Raw genomic sequence first — 13045 nt, 5'->3', positions numbered from 1 at the left:
TCTCCGTCAGCACGTGCTGCTTCACCTTGCACTTGTATAGAGACGACTTCTTTCCTGAAGCCTCGTGAACCAGCCTCTGCCAGCTTCAGACTTTTCTTCTGCGGCTCCCTCGCCTCTCTGAGCCTTCCCAGAGTTGGAGAGAGTCCGGGCCTTGCTCTGGGTGAGGCTTTGGCTTAGGGGAATGTGGTCGCTGTTTCGTCTTCTATCCAGACCACAGAAATGTTCTCCACGTGAGCAGTAAGACTATTCTGCTTTCTTATCATTCATGCGTTCACTGGAGTAGCCCCTGTCATTTCCTTCTAGAACTTTCCCTTGCGGTCACAGCTTGGCTCACTGCTTGGTGCAAGAGGCCTAGCTTCCAGCCTCTCAGCTTCAACACACCTTCCCCACTCAGCTGAATCACATCTAGCTTTGATTTAAAGTGAGAAACATGTGACTCTCCCTTTCACCTGAACACACAGAAGCCATTATAGGGTTATTAATTGGCCCAATTTGGGTATTGTTACATCTCAGGGAATAGGGAGGCTGAGGGGAGGGAGAGAGATGGGGAATGACTGGTTGGTGGAGCAGAAGCACACTTCTATGGGTGTGGTTTGTGGTACCCCAAAAGTGTTATAATAATTATATCACAGATTATTGATCACACAAAAATGTGTGTGGCATGGCAATATCGTAATGATGAAAACATTTGAAATAGTGCGAGAATTACTGAAATGAAGTGAGCAGATGCTTTTGGAAAATTTTGCACCGATAGACTTGTCTGAAGCAGGGTTGCCGCAAACCTTCCATTTGTTTAAAAACAAAACAAAACAAAACAAAAAATCCCACACCAAAAAAAGAAAAACAAAAACAGACCAAAAAATGCAGTATCTTCCAAGCGCAATAAAGTGAAGAACAGCAGAACAAAGTATGCATGTCTGCGTATGTATTTGGAGTTTATCTTGCTACTGTGCCATTTGCTATCTGAATGTAAAGTCCTATTTAAAATGCAGGTTTCCAGTGTGAGTGCAATCTGTCCTTTCCCGGGATCACATGTGGTGACAAGATGACCTCTCCAGTCCTTGTCCAGCTTCATGATTTGGGGAGAAGGTTACATGTTCTTTCCACGATAAAAATTCTGCAGCGTTTTCCTAGGAGACTCACAGATAAACTAGAATAAACACAGATTGCTTTCGGGAAACACAATTTTCCCTTCACTCTCCTTAGTCTAACTTTTTTGATCATCAGCACATAATATCTAAGCAGATGACAGTAATTTTATATTCCTAAAGAATGTATCGTATGTAATACCTGATGGCTTTTTAAAATATATATATTTATTTATTTTAGAGAGGGAGAGTAGGGGGAGGGACAGAGGAAGAGGGAGAGAATCCTCAAGCAGACTCCCCACCGTACTCTGAGATCATGACCCTGAGATCATGACCTGAGCTGACATCAAGAGTCGGCTGCCTAGCCAACTGAGCCACCCAGACGCCCCATACCTGGTGCCTTCTAACCAGCTCTGTTTGGGAAGTTACTTTAAGGACCTCCAGACCTTAAGCATGGATAAGATTTTCTTTAATCTAAGAAATATTTTATGCTGGACATTTAAAGATGGAGAAATTAACTTTCCCCATTTCCTATTCTCTTTCCTGTTTGGATTTTCTCCATCATAACTCTTCCTTCCGTAAATCAACAAAGATAATGCTGTGAACTCCTTGCCAAAAATGCACTCATTTCTCCGCAGGAACTAATTTTTAAGCAAACCAAAATGGCAGGGAATGAAGAAAACAGAGAAGGGGCTTATTAAATTGTGTTTAGGCTCTCCTCTTGACATCGCTGGGCTCTGGATCCATGTTGGTCTGGCTGCCTAATTTGTGGATATTTCTATCCAGGGGCAAAATCTAGGCACAACCCTTACTGGTTGGTACGTCACACTGCAGCTTTAGGTCCTTAGTTCCCTCGCTAGGGAAGCTTCATCCCCACTGTGCGGTGTGGTAGCAAACTGGTGAAGGGGAGGAGGAAGAAAACCAGAAGTCCATTTTTAAAAGTTCATTTTCATCCATTGTATGCATTTTTTACTACAGCCAAATTGTCCCTCTGAATAGAAAATATGATTCTGCATTGTTTTGCTTCAGAAATCCAGAAAATGGAGAGTAGTGTCTTATAGTACTCACAAATACCATTTCTAATGTTATTTTTAAAATTATTATTGGGGCGCCTGGATGGCTCAGTCGGTTAAGTGTCTGACCCTTGGTTTAGGCTCAGGTCATGATTTCATGGGTCATGAGATTGAGCCCCGTGAAGGGCTCCATGCTCAGTGGGGAGTCTGCTCAAAGATTCTCTCCCTCTGCCCCTCACCCTACTTGTGTGTGTGCTGTCATAAATAAATAAATCTTTTAAAAACAAAATAATTATTATTCTTATTATTTCAGGCTCTTATTCTTAGTGGGGTTAATACCAAGAGAGTTTCACAGCAAACTTTATGATGTTCCTGGACTTATATGAGACAGCATCGCCTCTCGATAGCTGCTTCCCCTTTGTTCTAGTTATTCTCCCAGGGGTCACAACAGTATTTTGAAGGGATTTTTCAATGTTTCTTTCCTCTTTTTAAATAATGAGAAGAAAGACCTGATCAGAGAGGTCCGGGACTTGCCTGAAGACTCCTGCATCTTCGCTGTTGGAAGCAGGTGGTTGAACTTGGAATCTACTATTTTTCCCACATGTATATTACATGTACACACCAGTATTATTTTCTGCTTTGTATCCTTTCATATATGTGTGTGCATATATGTAAAAACGTATATATATAACATATATATAAAACATACATATGTTATAGAGTAACCAAAATTCCACTGAAACATGTTCATAAATATTTCCATGACTTCAGATAGTATGAAAACTCCTAGTTTCGATGAGACGGCATGAAAGTCACGACCGTGGACTCTTCCCAGGCATGGAAAGGATACTTAGGAATAAATTAATCACGTCCTCTAGCTTTCTGGCTGTTCTGCACCAGAAGCAGCATAGACACATTGCACACACTTTCTGTGTGTTGGTATCTCCCACGTTACGGGGATCCGTGGGTGTTGTTATCATAACTGGGCTCCTACAGTCTGGAGCGCTGTGAGTGTCACGACAAATCTGTGCTCGACGCCGTGCGTGTCCTATGCCGCTGCAGCCCGTGGTTACGTGCTCCTGGAGATCTGCCGTGGTTCTGCCGCTGCTTTCTGTAGCGAACGTTTACCGAGTGTTGACTGCGTAGGGGTCAGTCATTTCACAGCGTCCCTGTTTTCCTCAGTTTTCAGCTAAGGAGAGGGAACGGAGGTGAAGTGACTTGCCCAAGGTCACGCTGCTGGCATGCGGCTTGGCTGGGACTTGAACTTGGGTCCCTGTGACTCCAGAGTCTAAGGTCTTCATCCCTGTCCTTCACCGTCTCTCCTGGAAACACTGCTGTGGTGTCTCAGAGGATTTGGCCACGCTCTGCAGGCCTACACAGAATCACTCCTGTGCTTGAGTTTCTTAACAGGGAACCTGAGGGCAAAGGAGAGGCTCTTATTTTCAAAACAAATGACTTTGGCATTCACAGGAAAGCGCAATGTAGGAAATTGCCAGCACCCCGCTTTGTGAGCAGACACTGCTGCTTTGTTCCCCCGTGTTGCCGTGTCTCATTACACGTTCCCGGGGCTGTTGGAGGAAGGACCGGGAAACTTCAGACGTGCGGCTCCTCCCAAAGCTCTGTTGTTACCAGAGCTTCTAGTCTTCACTTTTCAACATGTGAAAAACGGGTGGCCTTCCTGCAGCCCTTACGCCCTCCAGGACCCCGCGAGGCTTCCGAGCACAGACAGGTTCATGGGCCACCTACCTCCCGGAGACTCAGGAGAAGCCCGTCCTCAGCTCAGAGCAGTGCTGGCTTTCCCGGAGGCCACCTCTCTTTCTTATTTATGTGGAGTTCTAGAATGTATGAGGAGCTGCTGGACAGCAGAAAGCCTGGTGGTAATGGATGTTTTCCCGAGCTAGGCTCTGAGCCTCTGCGGGTAAGGGTCCGATTTCCCGCTATTTCTCTGAGGTCACTTGGACAAGCTGCTAAGGCGAACATAGTCCCTGGTTCTTTGTTGCCATCAAGGTTTAGAGGCCCTGAGTATTTGGGCCTTCCTGTCTTGCCCTGTTGCCAGGTAAGAAAAAGCTGAGAGAGGTAGAAGGACTTGATTATTGTCACACAGCTGCGACGTCATTAATGCCCCCTCCAGACGCCCCGCATCATCGCACACCTGCCACGCAGTGATTGGAAGCTCGCGCAGGCAGGGACCATGACTTATATATATTTCTCTTTTTCTCTTTCCTTTTTTTCTTCTTTGCATAAAATGGACCCCCTGTGCATGGGGAGTAGCTTGTTAATTGATTACTGTTATTTTTCAAAATTTCAATTTGGTTCTTTCCTAGCGAATTTGATCCCGTTTCTCACTTCTGAGTACAAATTGTCCCAGAATATATTTCTCATCTTACCCTTTGGCTTTTCTTCTGTTCTTTTCTGTTTAAAATTTTTACTGTGGTTGGGGCACCTGGGTGGCTCAGTCGGTGAAGCGTCTGCCTTCGGCTCAGGTCAGGATCCCGGGGTTGTGGGCTCGAGCCCTGCGTTGGGCTCCCTGCTCAGCGAGGAGCCTGCTTCTCCCTCAACCTTTGCTCCTCTCCGCACTTGTGCACGCGCTCTCTCTCTCTCATAAATAAAATCTTTAAAAATATTTTTATTGTAGTAAAAACACTTAACATGAGCTCTCTTAGCAGATTAAGTTGTACAATGCAGTATTATTATCTGAGATTTTGTATGCACTGATCAGCGAGTCGTCCTAGCCCCTGACACCCGCCATTCCATTCTGTGCTTTTGTGAGTTAGACTATTCTAGATGCGTCGTGTGAGCAGAATTGTGCAGTGTTTTGTCCTTCTGTGACCATCTTATTTTACTCGGCATAATGCCCTCGGGGTTCATGCACGCTGTTGATACTGCAGATTTACTTCTTTCTAAAGGCTGAATTATATTCATCGTACATTCATACCACAGTCTTTTAATTCATTAATCCTTCAGTGGAAATTTAAATTGTTTCCACATTGTGGCTCCTGTGAGTAATGCCACAGTGAACATGGGAGCCCTAGTATCTTTTCAAGGTCCTGATTTCAGTTGTTGTGGAAAAATACCCTCACAGTAGAATCTTCCATTCTTTCTTTATCTCCCTTTCTTCCTCTGACTTTTCTATCCTTTTCCAGGACAGAGTGCTAAACTCCCCACAGTTTATAGGGACTGCTAAAAGGGCTGCCAACCCAAAGTGCTGGGTTCATGAATCTGCTTTACTAAGAGGGGTCAGACTCCCTAGGGCATTTACTTATTTACTTTGGTATTTATTCCTACCAGTTATTCTGTGTTTGATCCCCTTTTTTGGAACCTTAATGAGACTTTGGGCATTTACCTTGGTTTTCCCGTTATAGTTTGGTTATTAAAATTAGTCCAGCCCAGTATAAACCTCCAATTTTATCTCCGATTCAAACCTCTTTCTCCCCGTCACAGATTAGACTTAAAAGTCCAGTAGTGTAGAGTAGAGAAGATAAGGAGTCTTTTCCACACTTCATGTCCCCTGTGGGCTCTGGTGCTTGTGGCACTGTGGGCCTGTAGGAGGGATGGTTCGGGACAAATGATGTTTTCCTTCATGAGAACGGTGCTGGATGGCCCTGCTTCTCCAACGTGCTGTCTGTGGCAGGTGCCTAGATGCTGACACTGACCCCGTGCATATGTGGGTAATTTGGAGGGCCCTCTCCCCCAGCCATTGTGAAGGTGCTGAATGTGGAAGGCCTGACCCTAGTTCCATTGGCCCTCTGGAGTTAGGCAGTAGGACTAGCAAGATGGCCTACGCCCAGCTACTTCCACAGGGTCTACTTACCGCATGGATGCACGTGTATTGGTGACAGCTCTGCCCCTGCCTCCTTAGCGATTGTCCCATTCTCTTAGCCCCTGCTCAGGTAGGCAGAGGTGAGCTCAGAAAACTGACTGCCCAGATAGATTGAACCAGAGTACTCACACCAGACTCCCTTCTTGGAGGCATCCCAGATTATTGCCTTCTGGAAAGGCAAAACCCCCCGTCGCACCCCCCACAGAGTCCCTTTTCATCTGGAACACAACCCTTCCACAAGGCCAAAGACAAACACACCCTTCCGATTCTTGCTTTCTACACGCTGGGAAGGACAGTGTGGCCAGGCCAGGTGATGGCAGAGTTCTCTGGAAGCCCGGGGGAGGATGTCTGGCAGCCTCTTTAGCAGGCTCTGTAGACTGTGGGCAGTTCAGCGCTCTGTCCTCCAGCTTTGGGCCTCAGCCTCAGCTCTGGACTGGGAGGGAGAGCCCCTGGGTCGGAGGAAGGAAGGGGAAGGGGACAGACTGCTTTATTTTGTTTGTGGTCGGCTCATCAGTAGCCCTGCTGTGACATGTTCACTGTGTTGCTGATGTTAAATACAGTTAATGGAGTAGGGGGTCTGCGTGGAGGAGGGGGGCTCCTTCACAGACACCTCCCTTCTGTGCTGTCTGTGCTCCACCTGGGTCCTCCGTGGGTGGGAAAGACAGCAGTTTTGTTACATGAGACAGGCCGGTGTTTGGAACCTGTGGCCAACTTAAGTGTTCCTTAGTTCACATCCCAGGAAGGCTGTAGCTGAACTGAGGCTACATATTTTTGGGATATCTGAGAAACAGACCTCATTGACTTCACCTGCTATGACTCAACTTTATTAACAAGCCCCCCCCCCCCCCCCCCCCCCCGCTGAAACGAGCTCAATTTCCCTGGCTGTCCATCTCTTTTACTCACAGGAAATCCTCAGACTAAGTCAGAATTATGCATGGGTTGCTTATCACTTCCCGGTTTTCTCACACATTTTCTGAAAATGTGCAGAAAGGCAATTGTGCCGGAAGGACTTTCCACATTATCACCTAGGGTTTCCATCTGGGAAGCGGGGGGAGCTGGCTTTAGCTGCCCTTTGGTAGGATGGGGCACGAAGATGGGTCTGCCTGGAGCAGTCCTGAGCTGTCCCTCGTCACACGCACTGCCTCCCCTCTCTGACCAGCTTCACTAACACCCTGCCCGCCACACACGCACACACACGCACACACATGCGCGCACACGCACTCACACAACCCCTCTCTCTCTCTCCCTCCCAGCCCTCCCCTACTCCCCACCCTTTCTAGTCAGTTATAAGGTAGAATGGTAAGGCTTCCTTTTCCTACAAAGTATATTTTCATGCTAACAACTTTAAATTTACCTGGAGGGACCATTGCATATAGTTAGATTCTTTTAGCAAACAGGGCCTGTTTGTCCTTTTAATGCAGACGTCAAAAGCACAATCTTTATTTGTTAAACCAATCTTAAAACATGATTGTAGAAATGATTCCCAAATGTACAGTCCTTTTTCCTCACGCTGCAGACGTCTAGTTGTCTTTCGAGCGCATAGACCCTACTCACAGGGCTTGGGAACAGGTTCTCTGTCACCACCTCTGCCCTGGAGGCAGACGGAAGATAAACTTCCAGTATCCAGGGGTGTGAGCCGTGACCTCTGACCGGGACTCCCTCCTTGGCACGGTTCTGACAGAGACTCCGAGGTCAAGGAAGACATCCGGTAGCGGTGGATGGTGAACCACAACCAACTGGAACTTCGAACAGCTTGGCTCCCCACCGCCCTTTTCTTACCCCCTTGGTGGTTTTCATAGGATTTGGTCTGTGAGAGGCTTCCAGAATAAGCAGATGCTTGCGTTTTACGTGTATAATAGCATTTCACAGGTGCCTCTTCACATCTGTAAACCGTGGCTGTGTGGGCCACTTGCAGAAAACTAGACCTGGTGTCCAGGCCCTGGAGATGAGGCCTGGAGCCCACCCAGGTGGACTGGCTAGTCCTTGTCCTCATGCCCTCCAGCTATAGCTTCGTGACAGCCCCAAGCCCCTCATGGAGACAGGTGACTGCCTCCATCTTGGATGAGCAAACTGATGTCCAGGGAAGTGGTCCAAGGTTGGAAAGCCAGTTAGGATTTAAATCCAGTTCCAAGCGTAGTCTTCTCTCCACCGTATGTGATTAATCCCCAGCTACAAGCATTTGCTTTGCTGCTGTGCAAAAAATTTATACTTCTTCTCCCAAGTCTCAGGACGATGGGAATATCTTAAGGCCTGCCCCATTTTGATGTGACCCTCCTCCCTTTACATGTTTTAATTGTTATCCCATTATTATTATTATTATTATTATTATTATTATTTTCTGGTAACATCTGTCATCCCCAGGGGTCTTCCCAGAGAACAGTGTTTACTTCCCGTTTTATGGGTTGGCCCCACCCCAACTCAACACTATGGTCCACCCTGTTCTTTTCCCAAACTCCACATGGCCCCTTATGTGCGCATGTATTCTAGGGCTCCCAAGGATAGAGTCTCCTGCATGAGGAAGCTGGATGAAAGCCTGGAAAGGTTATTTTGTTTAAATTCTTTCCTTGAAGTTCCTTTGGCAAAGGAGCCAGGCTGGAAATCATACCAGAACAGTTGTTTTTCATAGTTACAGTGTAATCAGGAGACTGTAATTCATGGCCATTAAATTGCTTCCTTTGAAGTATAAGAAAAACCAGAACAACTTTTATGGCCCTTTAGCCCACAGGATTATAGTACACATGAATTAAAGTCAAGTGTGTTATGAGCTCTCCCAGGTACCATGGCTGGCAGGAGTCCATCTTCTCCCTTGTGCTCATTAGTTGGTTGACGTTCAACTGGAAACAGGGTGGCAGCTATCAGAATCTTGGAAGGCTTTTTCTTCTCTCTCATCTTTGCAGTTTTGCAAAGATAAACCAGAGATGAGGGGTCTTCTTATGGCAGCTTGACTAAACATTGGGAATTGTTCTTTCTTGGTGGGATCTCTTCAGGAAGGGGTGGCAAAAAAAGAAGGAATGTCTATGTCCCTGGCTTCCAACCTGTCAGCGCAGTGCTGGCCATGTCGCAGCCCCGTGTTCTCTGAAGCCTCGCAGTTGGTCCTGCGAAGTGACTAGTAGCATTCCTATTATACAGATGGCAATGAGGCATGCTCAGTAAATGAAGTCAATCCGAGGTCACTCAGTAGGGGTAGTGGCGAAACTCCAGCTGAGATGTGAGCCAAAGCATGTGCTTTGCACCCAGCCAACATTGCCTCCAGGAACTCACACCTGAGGCCACAGAAAAATCAAGAGCCCCATGTCCTGGGTCCTGATGTCCCAAGCATAATCATTTGAGCATAAGTCACTGAGATCTTATGCTGCTATAACCGTTTTTTGGGGGGGAATTTCATGGGAAAACTGTGGAGAAAGAAAAGCAGCAAAACCATATATTAGTATTTAATGACTCTCTCTGTGAAGTGTTTCTATCATATATAATAAACACGTGTCTCATGCCATCTATCTTTCTGTCTAATTTTAAGAGATGCTTAGAATTGGTATCATTAGAAAAATCAGAAACGTAGTTTTATATTGCTAGAAAAAGTACATCTCCTAAAGGGCAATGGTCTTTTCATTAAAAATTTCATTGATAGCTGAGCTGATTTAAAAAGTGGTGGGTTGGGGGGAGCACCTGGATGGCTCAGTTGGTTAAGCATCTGACTCTTGGTTTCCGCTTGGGTCATGATCTCAGGGTTGTGAGATTGAGCCCGGCGTCAGGCTCCGTGCTCAGCGCGGAGTCTGCTTGAGATTCTCTCTCTCTCTCTCTCTCTCTGTGCCCCTCCCCTCACTCGTGCTCTCTCGCTCTCTTAAATAAATTAATCTTTAAAAAAAATAAAGTAGTAGGGTTGGTTCTTTCAGAATGCAGAATGTAGAATTATGCTCCACTTGTTCTGAAGAGGAGGCAACCCATAGGACATAAAGATTTGTGGACTTACGTTGTACATAGTCTTTAGTAATAGATTTTGTCACCCATATTTACTGCCTGGGCCATCTTCAATACGGACTTCTTATTCCTAGACAATCCTGGTTAGGGCGTTGCAAGTCCCACCACGCCACTAGATGGCGCTGTGGTAGCATGGATCTGCCTGTTGTGCCCCCCTGCCATGGGTTTGAGAAGCAGGTGAGAACTTTTGTGTTCTGTTGGGATCCCCCCAGAGCCTAATGAAGTGTGAATTAGAGCCCATAGTATAACATCGTTTTTTCAGTTCTGGTTCTGGTTCCATTTTCTTCTATGTGCCTGCACATCTTCACTTGCTGTTTCCTTGCCCCTTTACCGCCTTTCCCTCTATCTCTTCCTAATGCCTGCCCACCAATCCTCTTTACCTATAACCTTCACTCTTCTCTCCCTTACTCTTCACACATGTTTTCTCTTTGATGGGTGGGCGCACAGCTCATTCACATGGTGCAGTGATAGACCGAGACGTTTCTCTGTGAGCCAGGCGTGGGACCAACTATGGGGGGCTACTTAGGGAGATGATCATTTTGCCCTTCAGGCTGGAATCTTTCCTCCCTCCTGGCGTGGTCTCTTTATGGGCTTGTCTTGCTGCTTTCCCCTATCACAAATTTGGTGCTTTCTCAAGAGTGATGGGGCTGGTTATAGAAAATACAGTGAGAGGAAGACTTGGGACCCTGGCGTGGATACACAACGTGAGGGGTGTAGCGGGTATCTTGATCTTCTCAGGCATCATCCGGAAGCAGAGCCGAGGGTTGCTGCCAAAGCGTCCGTCTAATTCCCTTGATTTGGAGTGGGGAAAGAAAGATCCAGAAGACCCCAGTGTCTTCTCCTGGTCAGTTTGGTGCTCTATTCTGAGTAGCTGAGAGCTCCAAGGGGAAGAGTCTTGACAGACAAAGAGAGGAGCCATCGGCCAGTGTTACTTATTGTCAGGCCTGCAGTTCTGAACACTCACAGGGGTGACCTGTGTCTGACTCTCATAAATCGTGAAAACCATTTCAATATTTCAGTCTTCCCCGTAAAGGGTTTGTCACTGCTGTGTGGGATTATTCTCATTCCCGTCTTCAAACCACAGCTTTGCAAAACCAGGGATCACATGATGGGAAACTGGCGTGGTGCTTAGATTTTGGCAAGGGTGTCTGAAGTCAAAACTCCCCATCTTTCAGACGGTGAATTCCTCGTGTCCTTTGGTTTCTAGAAGGAGGCTGCACACGGTCTCTTCATAGTACCCAGAGCAAGAAGAAACTTTGAAAACATCTGCACTCTCTAAGGTTGGGGATAGGTTGGCAAGAGGAGGAGGTGCTCATGGGAATCAGGCTTGTAGGTGAGCAAGCGTGTTTGGACTCGCCCGGCATATTTTCTCTTCGGTGCAGTTCATCTTCTATTGAAATAGACTTCCTCACTCGTCAGAAGCAACACTTTCCAAGATGTCATTCACACTAACAAATTACAGTGAAGTTCAGGTGAAGAGTTGGAAGGCCGTGTTTGGACTGGCCTAAAATGACCCTGAATGTCGTTATGTCCGGTGGCTGTAGGAGGATCGTTTGTATTAACCTTGACCCTCACCGGCGTCAGAGGTGCAGGCCGAGGGCCCCATTGCATAAGACGCGGGTGAATAATGTAAACGTGTTGTTTGTGGGTGGGCTTTCCCTTGCCACACAGTGCTTGAAAAATTAAGTCAGATCATACTTAGATGAAACAGATCAGTCTCCAGGTGACCTAGACATCCAGTCTGTGTAGAATACATTTTCAAAGAAATGTGATCTTTTTGTTTTTCAACACGACATCAGCCAAGAATGAATGTAACACATACTCACTGATAGCATGTTATATTGAAGCATGTTCTCTGTCTTCCCGAATCCTACAATTTACTAGGCAAGATGTACTCAGCGAATAACCAATGATCAGCGTAGGGCCTGTAGGCCTAGTATTTGAGCTCTTTACCTTGAGTAGTGAACACTCGAGAGATGACACTCCCTGATGACTGTTTTGGCCATGCTGCCAAGTAAAGGGTCATAATTGAAATGTGTGTCTGGTGGTGGCCAGGGTGGGGGGTGGTGGTGGGGGAACAAGAAACAGGGATGAGTCCTTTGGACTCAGGCCTGGGTCCAAAGCAGGTTTTGGGGATCTAGAGAAGTGTCCTGTCTTTTTCGTCCTGGCTATGGGACTTCTAGAGAGAAATGGAAGGGGGGGAACTCTCTGCAGACCACAGCCCCCATCTCTGGCTTTGCATCCTTTTTCCTTTTCTTCCAGGTTCTTTTTTCCTCTTTCTCCTTTCTCTCCTCTCCTCTTCCCACCTCTTCTGGGAAGAAGAGCAAGGATCTGACACTTTGCGGGGCCTGCCCTGTGTCATCATCCGGCTGGCCCCAGGGTAGGAAACAGGGAGGGGCAGAACAACAAGGTAGCTGTTTCGTGCCTATTTGTCCACAGTCTGGCAAGCACAGCGCCTTCCCTGGAAAAACAAGTGCCGGGATTTATGTATCCGATCATTATCAAGAATCTATGCAGAGGAATTAAGCAAGAGAAAGTGTCTTCAACCAACGATTATCACGCAGAAATGGGAGTCCAGAACATTCCTAGCTTCTCTCATTCGACTGGCATTTGAAACTCTGAGTGAGCTAGCCAGCCTGTTGCCCCATGCCCCGCAGACAGACAGCCGATAAAGGCTTGCCAAACGGATAAGCAGATAAAGTAAGGGACAGAGCCAGGAATTTAAACCGGATTTTATAACCTCAAGTCGGGTGCTCTTTCTGCTTTATTCTTCATCTTCCGCAGGGGACTTGGGGAGCCCAAAAGGGTTGTGGTATCCTGTGCTATTTACTCAACGGTTAATGTTTGATTCTGAAAGAAGAGGAATATGTCAGGTCTCCTTAGCCCTTATCTGTCTCTTTAACTTGAGTCAGCCAACAATTATTTATGCGTCCCGATCTGTGTTTTTGTTTTCTTGTTTTTAGAGGCTTAGTTGTTAAAGTAAAGACTCTGGGTCCAGACTTTTTAGGTTTAAATCCAGGCTCTGTCACTTACGGGTTGTGTGACCTTGAGGAGGTTATTTAACTTTTAGGTGTCTCAGAATCATTAACTTTGAAATGGGGTAACAACAGACCTCTTCATCAAGGGGTTATTGTGAGGATTATATGAGT

The 13045-nt window shown here is 46.5% G+C and overlaps 1 protein-coding gene across 5 annotated transcripts in view; it reads left to right on the top strand.

The window, feature by feature from the left end:
* The window catches only part of SMYD3 (SET and MYND domain containing 3), a 684303-nt gene that overhangs the window by 467443 nt on the left and 203815 nt on the right, over window positions 1-13045 (top strand). The gene's annotated exons all lie outside the window — the stretch shown is intronic.

Source organism: Ursus arctos, unplaced genomic scaffold (assembly GCF_023065955.2).
Source record: "Ursus arctos isolate Adak ecotype North America unplaced genomic scaffold, UrsArc2.0 scaffold_2, whole genome shotgun sequence".
Classification (NCBI taxonomy): Eukaryota; Metazoa; Chordata; class Mammalia; order Carnivora; family Ursidae; genus Ursus; species Ursus arctos.
The sequence above is the reverse complement of the archived record's forward strand: the minus strand, read 5'-3'. Positions and strand labels throughout refer to the sequence as shown.